The following is a 10,544-nucleotide window of genomic DNA, read 5'->3' on the forward strand; positions in this document are numbered from 1 at the left end:
GGCTCTGACTGAATCTCAGAGCTGGTTCATGGTATCTAGCAATAAAGAAACAAAGGCAATGTCTATTTCCCGGACTAACTTAATGAAGAGCCAAATTCAAGCTGTTAGAAACCTGGTCCAAATGTCAGACAGGTTACTGTACAATTGGTAAATGAAATTTCTTTTCCCATCTTTAGAGTGGCTTCTTTGGTATTTGATAGTGAATTTGTCTCAATTAAAACTTGTTTTTTTTGGAAGGTTTTATTTTTATCATAGAGTACTATTATAGTACTTATCATAGAGTACTATCAGTTTCATTTGTATAATACAGTAATTCAACATTTCCATACAACACCCAGTGCTCATCACATAAGTGGGCTCCTTAATCCCCATCCGCTATTTTCCCCATCCTCCCAACCACCCATCTCCCCTCTGGTAACTGCGCATTTGTTTTCCATAGTTAAGAGTCTCTTTTATGGTTTATCTCTCTCTCTCTCTTTTTTATCCCTTTGCTCATTTGTATTGCTTCTTAGATTTCATATAAGTGAAATCATATGGCATTTGTGTTTCTCTGAATGGCTTATTTCACTTAGCATCATACTTTCTAGCCCCATCTAGATCGCTGCAAATGCCAAGATTTCATACTTTTTTTAATGACTGAGTAATATTCCATTGTGTGTGTGTGTGTGTATGTATATATATATGCCACCCCTACCTTTTTTCCTTTCCTCCCTCACCTCTAGGGTTAGGGTTCAGGATAGAGCTAGGGGAAGGGGGAGGGTTAGGGGGCCATGGGGAGGGTACTGCAGTTCAGAGACCTATCCATAGGATTTGGTTGGGATTAGAGGAGAGGGGTAGTGTTAGGGTTCAGGTTAGGGTTATGGTATGAGCCTGGTATCCTTCAGTTCAGAGGCCTCTTTAGACTTCTGTTTCAGTGTGATTTTACATGGCATCCATCCACCAAGCTGAGGCATGGAAGGGATTTAGAGCTCTAAATACTGTTTCTTTAAAAAATATTTATTTCTTTTAGTGTGTGTGTGTGTGTATGTGTATGTTTGTATGAGTTGGGGAAGCTGCAGAGGGAGAGAGAGAGGGGAAGCCGACTCCCTGTTGAGCAGAGAGCCCAAGGCAGGGCTTGATCTCACAACTGTGAGATCATGACCTGAGCCGAAACGCAGAGTCAAATGTTTAAACCATTGAGCCACCCACCTGCCCCTAAATACTCTTTAAAAAGAAATTCAGTTGTTCCTTCAGTTTGTATCTCTACCTTTCCACCTATTTTCAGAAATATTACCAATTCTTAAAGGTTTGAGATCTTCCCCACAATAACTTGGCTGCTTCTCGGCTTTTCTTATTTTGTGTTCAGGAACTTTCTCAATTCTAGCATTAGGGTTAGGGTTACAGTAAGGGTTAAGTTTAGGGGAAGGGTTTGTGCCTGGTACCCTGTAGTTCAGAGATTTTGCTAGAGGGTTAGGTTTAGGGAAAGAATTACACTTAGATATTCCATTTATGGGTTAGTGGTAGGACTAGTGTTTGGGTTGGGATGATGGTTAGGGTGAGGTTGAGGGCTACTATAGATGCAAGGTGTCCTACAGTTCAGAGACCTTCCCAGAGAAGAAAATCGTAGACTTCTGCATAGGTGAGTAGACATGGTAGCCATCCACTGAGCTGAGGCATGGAAGGGAATGGGTACTCTAAATGATCTTTAAACAGATACTCACTTGTTCCTTCTATTTTTATCTCTATCCCACACTCATTTTTCAGGGCATTATTATTAACTATTAACTAATAGTTAACTATTAGTTAACTATTAACTATTCAAATATTAACTATTTAACTATTAGTTAACTATTAACCAGTTAGTTAAATAGTAATATTAGTTCCAGGTGTATAACATAGTGATTCAGCACTTCCATATGCCACGAGTTGTCCAGCACAACAAGCACTCTCCTTCATACCCATCAGCTAGTTCACCCATTTCCTCTCCTATTTAAACTAGTTTAATTATTGCACAGAAATGGGTGGAGATGTTTTTAACTGCCCACTCAGCAATGTCTCTGAGGTGACGTCTGCCTGAGATTCTTAGTAGAACCCATTTTACCAAATATTCTGGAGATGATCAAACAACCTAAAGATGATATACACTTTCTTAGTATGGATTCTTTGAATGACCCATAAGGGCTGAGTTCTGACCCCCATTCCCCAGTGTGGGTGATGTGGTGCTGAGTAAAGGCAGAGTTTTAAGTAAAGGTTTTCCAAGAAAATGTCCCAAAACTGAAACATGAGAATTCACAGATTAAAAGGGCTAGCCTTTTGCATGCACAGCACAAAGGATGAAGACCTGTATCATTCTGAAATTTCTCAAAATATAGAACAAATTTGAGATCCTAAGAGCTTCCAGAATCTAACTAACTGCAAAATAAAAATTGTAAAATGGGATGATATTAGACTTCTCAGTCTAGAGGATGATGGACACTGCCATCAAAATCTTAAGGAAAATTGACTTCTAACTTAAGCCCTGATGAATGATATTCAAAGTAGGAATAAGGGCATTTTCAGATATGTGAAGTATTAAAAAAAAGTCATCTCCCATGTACCCTTTCTCAGGAGGCTACTGGAGGTCTACCCAAAAGAGAGAGTAATCATAGTAAGAAAAGCTGGATGGGGGATTCAACATAGTAGATAATGAGGGAAATTCTCGAGAGGGTGACAAAGGAGACCCTAGGTGAAAGTTTTGGAGCTAAGAAGATGGAGAGCTCAAGGCACATGCCTCCAAGTGGCAAAGTACTTCAGATAGAGTACTGGGTGTGTTTGTTATGTTCCATCGCTGATACATGCTTTGGACTGAAAGTTTGCAATGTTGGCAGGGTTAGTGATGACTACATAGAAGAGTAAGCTAAGGGGTGGGGGAACCACACTCATTTATCATTAAGTCCAGGCAAACAAAATGGTGTGCAAGAAATTTAGTTATAGTACATTGGAAGGCTTAACTATGAATAATACGTACATAGTCATTATAATGTGAACACTGAAATCTGATCTAACCAAAATAAGTTAGAAGTATATTGGGAGGTTTGGGGGGTCTTGACAATTCTGTGTATGAAGGTAATGTGGCTGTATAAGAGCGCTAAACCCTTCTATTCCATAATATGAACTTAATAACACATAAAGGTCAAATATCAAAAGAGATGGCTGTCTTACGTTATTTAGAACATGTAAGTAAATCCCCATAGAAACAGCTATAAGAATAGAAGGTTGGATGTAGTTCTGCCGAGCAGGACTTAGTAGTGGGATGGGGTAAGGGACGGCCCTTGTCCATTCCAGGTCTCATAGACCAATTTGACTTTTCCATTATGTGTATTATAACATCAGTTACAGGAATAAACCACAATCGTACCTCCTATTTCCTTTAAGCCTTCTGTAAGAAGCTTGCACCCTTCGCCCCTCACTTGTCTTCCCTATTGCCAAATGCATACAATCCACTTATTTTAGTCCTTATCTTCTCAGCACTTCACATTATTTTTTTTTTTTGAAGATTTTATTTATTTGTGTGTGAGAGAGAGTGAGCATGGGAGGAGAGAGGTCAGGGGAGAAGCGGGCTCCCTGGTGAGCCGGGAGCCCGATGTAGGACTCCATCCTAGAACTCCAGGATCACGACCTGAACCGAAGGCAGACGCTTCACCAACTGAGCCACCCAGGAAGCCGGCACTTCACATTATTAACTACAGTACTTCTTCCACTTTTAATTCTGTCCTTCATTACCCCTTTGTCTTCAGGTTCTCTTCCTTCTTCTGAGCCCTCCTTACACTGCTTCCTCTTCTTCAACAATCCCACATATTATTCATGTTCTTCGTTGTTCTGCCTTTGGTTCCTGCATTTCTCACACTTGGGCTCTCTTTGGGCTATTTCTCTATTTCCACATATATGCCTTCAAATACAATCTCTAAACAAATGAGTTCCAGTTTATATCCTAAGCCCGAGCATTTTCTTGAGCCTCCTCCCCATAGAGAGGACTTTATGAGACAGTCCTTGTTTGTTTCACAGGCAATGTAAACTCAATATGAGTTCTTCCTCACTTCCTTTCCACTCGCCTCTTTTTCCTCCTGATCTCCTGGATGAGCACCACCATCTCCCCAGTAGAAATCTTGGATCTTCCAAGATGTGTCTGCGTCGCTCAGGTGCATGTCATACAGGGTCTGTGTCTCGTTCATCCTTGTATTCTCTGTGTTATTTGTTCCCTTTAAGGTAGCTGGCACAGTGATCTCTAGTTAATTCATGCTCCATAAATACATGAATAAAAAGAGGATCAAACTGATAAAAGGGACGGTTTCTGAAATTTAATAGACTGCTCAGATAGATTTCAAGGGACAGCACTTACCAGGGAAGACAGATAACCCATGAGGAGAGCCCAGTGGGTCAGAGAGAGGCTGCAGGAGGATACGTTGGAATAAAGCAAAATGGCTTCATGACATTTTCACGTGAAGAGACGGACATTGGAAATTTCCTGCAATACCATGAACCATGTCTGGTAAGATAGTAAAGCCTAATGAGAGGAAAGCTATATGGTAGAATCTCGGAATCTGCTATAATCTCAGGTGTTCAGCACATTGTCCATATAGGGTCTTGCTTCTCGCCTTTCTCTCGAGGCATAGGGCTTCAGATATTCATGTATGAGTTGGTTCTCCCCAAACTGGAACTGATTTGGTGCTGTATGAGTTTCCTAGGACTGCCATAAAAAATTACGACAAACTTGGTGGCTTAAAAGGACAAGAATGTATTATCTCATTGTTCTGGAGGCTAGAAGTCTGAAATCAAGGTGTTAACAGGCCCACGCTCCCTCAGAGAGCTCTAGAGAAGAGTCCTTCTTTGTATCCTTCCAGCTTGTCGTGGTTGCTGGCATTCTTTGCCTCTGTCATCACTTGGCCGCCTTCTCTCTGTGTTTAAGTGTGGCTCCCTGTCTCATCTTCCTTTAAAAGGATACCAGCACTGGATTTAGGGCCCACTCTCACCCAGTGTGACCTCATCTTAACTAATTACATCTGCAGGGGTACCTGGGGGGCTCAGTTAAGTGCCTGCCTTTGGCTTAGGTTGTGATCTCAGGGTCCTGGGATCAAGCCCCACATCAGGTTCCTTGCTCACTGGAAAGCCTGCTTCTCCTGCTCCCACTCCCCCTGCTGTGTTCCCTCTCTCACTGTCTCCCTCTGTCAAATAAATAAATCAAATCTTTTTTAAAAACCTCGTTATATCTGCAAAAAAAAATGTACATTTTCTAAATAAAGTCACATTTTGAGTTTCCAGGTAGACATGAATTTTGGAAGGACACTGTTCAACCCATTACTGTCCTTTGCCAGCTAGCAGTTTATTGCCTGGTCTGTAAACTTGAAATGGGCCTATTAAATATTTTTCTTTTACCAACAAGCATGATATTACGATTTGTCAGTAGGAGGCTCTGGAAAGACAGGACAAGAGAAAGGGGCTTCCCATCCTGGTTCTGGTGTGCTGGCTTGACAAGCTCAGCACGCAGCTCTTCAGGACCCAGCAGAATGTTTCCCCTGACTCTTTCCACACCCTCTTGAGCAGGTTCATAGCAGAGTGCCACTAGTGAGGTACCTCCCAGTGAATGACTTTCCCTTGCACTCTGGAGAAAAGGTTTCCAGCAGTTCCATTACCACGGCACCATAGAGACTTCTCTGCTGTGCAGTGAGCCATGGCTGTGCACTGTGAAGGAGGCTGCTAATAATCAGGGAGACATTCCATGGGTCTAAATCATTCTCTTGCCCAAGTCACCCCAGCGATTGCTCAGTGAGCCTTCAACAAAGTGGCTGCAGTGCTGGGGATGGAGGCTATGCCTAGGGTTCAAAAACATGGGCTTCCCCTATTCAGTGTTGATGTAACATTACTGCTGAGTAGCAGACCTGGCAGCAGAAGAGGCTGACACTAGGCCCCTTATATGGCACCTCTCCCATGGGGACCGGCAGCCACCTGGTGGCAGACTGATTACACTGGGCCTCTTTCTTCCCAGAGGAGCAGAGATTCATCCTCCCTGGAAGATACATATTTTCTGGATGTGGAGTTGACTTCCCTCAACACAATACCTCAGCCAGCTGTACTGTCTGTGTACTTAGGGAATCCTTTGTCCATCCGCCGGTATTCTGCACGGCACTGCTTCTCGTCCATTTCACAGCTAAGGAAATACAGCATGGGGCTCATGCTTATGGAATCCACTGGCCTTAACCCACATATTCCATCACCTAGGAGCAGATGGCCTACCTGAGAGATGAAATGGCTTATTGAAGACTCACTTGTGGTGCCAGTTGGGAGACGATACCCCCAAAGAATGTGATTCTACCTCACAGGATACGGTACATGCTTCGAATCAGCAACTGTTACAGGGTGTTCTTGCCCCCATAGCCAGAACATATGGATCTGGGCATCCAGGGTTAGAAGTGGGAGGGGCTCTTCTCACTTTTAAACTCAATACCCATTTGCAGAATTATTTTTCCTGCCCCAGAAACCTTGAGCAATGCTGTTATGAAAGTCATAGTCTCCAAGGGAGGAATGCTTCCACTAGCAGACACAGTGGTTCAGTTGAACTAGAAAGTGAGAATGCCTTCTGGACATTTTGGACTACTTATACCATTGAACCAGCTGGCCAAAAAAAAAAAGTCACTCTAGGTGAGGTGCTCAATTTGCTCCTATAAATGCAGACATAAGAAGGACTGTGAGACCCAGGGAGTTAGCTGGAGGTGCCTAGGAGTGATGGCTTGGGTCACTCCAGATGAAGGAAATGTGGACTGGGGAGTGGAAGAAGGGAGATACAGTTCTCACTGGCAGCCTCCCAGCAAATCACAGAAACCAGGACAGCATTAGCATTGTATATTTTCTGTTAAACATATGTGTTCATTTTATATGCTGATCAGTTTCTTCTCTTTCATGTACCTAGAGTCGAAAGTTAACTTCACAGTGTACTCATTAGGTAACAATATTCAGTGGGACTCCGCCTAAATTTGAGGAGTAGTTGAGATTACCAGTGATGAATACAGTGACTGTTGGGCTGTGTATCTCCGTATTTTGAGGAGAAGCTGAGAACTTTACCTTTATAACAGATAGCTGTGTTTTGTTACAAGAAAAAATGGAGTTGTTTTATTGATGCACAGAAGTCGATAACTGTGTAGAAGGGGGGAGCCAAACAGCCGCAGGGCTGTCCTCAGTTGTACTGCTGTGCTTTTGCTAAAGGGGTTCTTTGAGTTTGATTTTTTTTTTTAAGATTTTATTTATTTATGTGACAGAGATCACAAGTAGGCAGAGAGGCAGGCAGAGAGAAAGGGGGGTAAGGAGGCTCCCCATCGAGCAGAGAGCCCAATGTGGGGCTCGATCCCAGGACCCCAGGACCATGACCTGAGCTGAAGGCAGAGGCTTTAACCCACTGAGCTACCCAGGTGCCCTAATTCTTTGAGTCTTAAATGTCTCTTCTTTGCTCAAATTTGAGGCCCAGCTTATTTCACCATAAAGTTTCTTCCAATGACCTCATCCTATAGTGATTTCCTCCCCTGTAGAACTTGACTACATCACACCTTTAGCACCTAATTATACTCTGAATATAATTTTCCTCTAATTATTTGATGTGTTATGCTGCCTTTCCACCAGCCCCAACCCACCAGATCCTAAGTTCTTTTAGGACTACATCTCTTTTTCTTTCTTGTTGTTATCCATCAAAAACACGTATATGAATACACACTCAATAAATATATCTTAATTAAATAGCTGTCCTTACTCACTTACCTCACAGGTTAATCTGCTTCTTGCTGCAAATTCACTTTCAGGTAATACAGTGTTTCCCAACCTAATTTAACTAACGAGTACTTGTGACATTAATAGTCAATGTCTCAAGAAAAAAAAAAAAAAAGCCAATGTCTCAAAAACCACTTGGGAATTGAAAAAAAAACTCATCAATTTTTGCTTTGTATATAGCAATGATTTTTATAAAATATTTTCTTTGGATTAACATAAAGTTCTTTTAAAAATATACTCTATAATGTTTGTTAATATGACTTTTCCCATTACTTAAAAATAATTATGTAAGAAGAATTAAAAGGACATACTGTAGTTCCTCAAAAAATTAAAAATGTGATCCAGTAATTCCACTTCTGGGTACAAATTGAGAAGAAGTGAAAACAGTCTCGAAGAGGTATTTGTTCATAGCAGCATTATTTACAATAGCCAGAAGATGGAAGTCAAACAAGTGTTCATTGAGAGATGAATGGATAAACAAAATGTGGTATTATACATGCAATGTGATATTATTCAGCCTTAGAAAGGAAGGAAGTTCTGACACATGCTACAACATGAATGAATATTGAGGATATTATGCTAAGTGAAATAGGCCGGTCACAAAAAGACAAATGCTATATAATTCCACTTACATGAATGGAATCAACAGAGCAGTGAAATTCATAGAGACAGGAAATAGAATGGAGGTTGCTAGGGACTGGGGGAGGGGGAGGAGGGAGCTGTTTATTGGGTATAGTTTCAGTTTTTGCAAGATGGAAAGAATTTTGGAGATAGGTTGCACAACATGAATATGCTTAACACTACTGAACTATACACTGAATGGTTAAGATGATACATTTTATGTTATGTATATTTCATCACAATTTTAAAAAATCCAACAGAGTCTATAAAATGAAATTTATAGAGAAGATTATTCAGGAACCAGTAAAAAATTATTGAGAAAAATTAAAGAGGACCAAAATAAATTGAATGATTAGGAGGATTAGAAGACCTGATACTGTGAAATGAAAATTTATTCTAAAATCATCTGTAGATTTATCTGTAGATGTATTGCAATCCCAATAAAAATTTCAGTACTTTTTCTGGAAAATAAAAAAGCCTAATACTAACATTTATATAGAAATGCAGAGTTGAGAAGAGCCAAGACACACTTAAAGGAGAATGAATTGGAAGGGTTTGCTCTATTGGTTGTCAAGATGTATTAAAAGTCTGCAGTAAAGGGGCACCTGGGTGGCTCAGTGGGTTGAGCCTCTGCCTTCGGCTCAGGCTCAGGTCATGATCCCAGGGTCCTGGGATCAAGCCCACATCAGGATCTCTGCTTCACAGGGAGCCTGCTTCCCCCGCCCCCTCTGCCTGCCTCTCTGCCTACTTGTGATATCTCTCTCTGTGTCAAATAAATAAGTAAAAATTAAAAAAAAAAAGTCTGAAGTAGGGGTGCCTGGTGGCTCAGTGGGTTAAAGCCTCTGCCTTTGGCTCAGGTCATGATCCCAGGGTCCTGGGATCGAGCCCCGCATCAGGCTCTCTGCTCAGCGGGGAGCCTGCTTCCTCCTCTCTCTCTCTGCCTGCCTCTCTGCCTATTTGTGATCTCTGTCAAATAAATAAATAAAATCTTTTTTTAAAAAAGAAGTCTGCAGTAACTTGAACAGTGTATTAATGTAAGGGTAATAAACATATCAGCAGAAGAGATTAAAGATTCCAGGAATAGATTCACACATACACAATTATTTGATGATTGACATGAATAGCACTGCAGAATAGTAGGTGAAAGATGGTCTTTTTAATAAATTATGTGGCCCAATTAAATATATAGAAAAAGTAAAATAAAATTTTATTCTTACCTCACACCATACAAAAAAATCATTTCCAAGTCAGTTGTGGACCTAAATGTGGAAAGCAAAACAATAAAGGTTTTGGAATATAATATGGCAAAATGTCTTCAAGGTATTGGGATAGAGAGTGATTTTAGAAATAGGAGCCTGAGTGGCTCAGTTGGTTGTGCTTCTGACTCTTGATTTTGGCTCAGGTGATGACCTCAGGGATGTGAGATCCAGCCTCACATCGGGCTTCTCGCTAAGTGGGGAGTCTGCTTGAGATTCTGTCCCCCTCCCACTGCCCCTTAGTATGTGTGTGTGTGTGTGTGTGTACGCGCGTGTGCACACGTTCTCTCTCTCAAATAAATAAATCTTAAAGCCATAAAACAAAAATAGGACACTAAAAGCACAGTCACAAAGGGAAAAATTATGAATTTGACTTATTAAAATTCTGAACTTCTATTCCTCAAAAGACTGAAAAGACAAGCAAGTGTGGAATTCCAGGATGATTAGTGCTGTGCGAGAAGGAGAGGATAAGTAATTAATCTCATCAGAGCGGCAGCACTGAAGAGAGCTCCAACAATTTTTAAAGTAGTATTGTTGGAGTTTCCAGATTTGTTTAAAAAAAAAAAATTGAAGGACCTTATAGCTTCAGTATAGAGTTGGGGCTTTAATTTTGTTAAGTACCTAGAAAACTAAGCAAATAAAAAAAAAATGAAGCCATGTAATGATTTTCCAGGGGCAAAAACATACAAGGATGTTACCAGAAAGAACATATAATTATACAGTACTTCCTGATTCATCTCTGAACAGTATTTTTGAACTCATAAATCATAATTTGGTAATCATGATTCATTAATATTATAACTGTATTTAGATATACTGTGTTATGTTTAAATATAGAACAATATTACATTAAAATTAAACATAGAATAGTACATTTATATTTAAACTTATTTTTAT

This window comes from Mustela putorius, unplaced genomic scaffold (assembly GCF_011764305.1).
Source record: "Mustela putorius furo isolate JIRA1106 unplaced genomic scaffold, ASM1176430v1.1 tig00003858_pilon_pilon_pilon, whole genome shotgun sequence".
NCBI classification, from domain to species: Eukaryota; Metazoa; Chordata; class Mammalia; order Carnivora; family Mustelidae; genus Mustela; species Mustela putorius.